We start from the raw sequence: 405 nt of genomic DNA, 5'->3' as shown, positions 1-405 counted from the left end.
CCAAACAGCGGCGCCAGGCCCCGCCCCGCCCCGCCCCCATCGCCCCGCCCGCCCCGAGCCGCCCCCGTGGCGTCACCGGGGACACGGAGCGGCCGCCCCGCCCCGAGCGGCTGACGGGGGGGGGGGGGGGGGATGGATGTGGGGTGGGGTTGAAGTGGATGGGATGGGATGGGATGGGATAGGATAGGATAGGATAGGATAGGATAGGATAGGATAGGATAGGATAGGATAGGATAGGATAGGATAGGATAGGATAGGATAGGATGGAACAAAACAGGATAGGATAGGATAGGATAGGATAGGATAGGATAGGATAGGATAGGATAGGATAGGATAGGATAGGATAGGATAGGATAGGATAGGATGGAACAAAACAGGATAGGATAGGATAGGATAGGATAGGAT

This window comes from Cuculus canorus, chromosome 3 (genome assembly GCF_017976375.1).
Source record: "Cuculus canorus isolate bCucCan1 chromosome 3, bCucCan1.pri, whole genome shotgun sequence".
Taxonomy (NCBI): Eukaryota; Metazoa; Chordata; class Aves; order Cuculiformes; family Cuculidae; genus Cuculus; species Cuculus canorus.
This window is presented reverse-complemented; position numbering follows the sequence as displayed.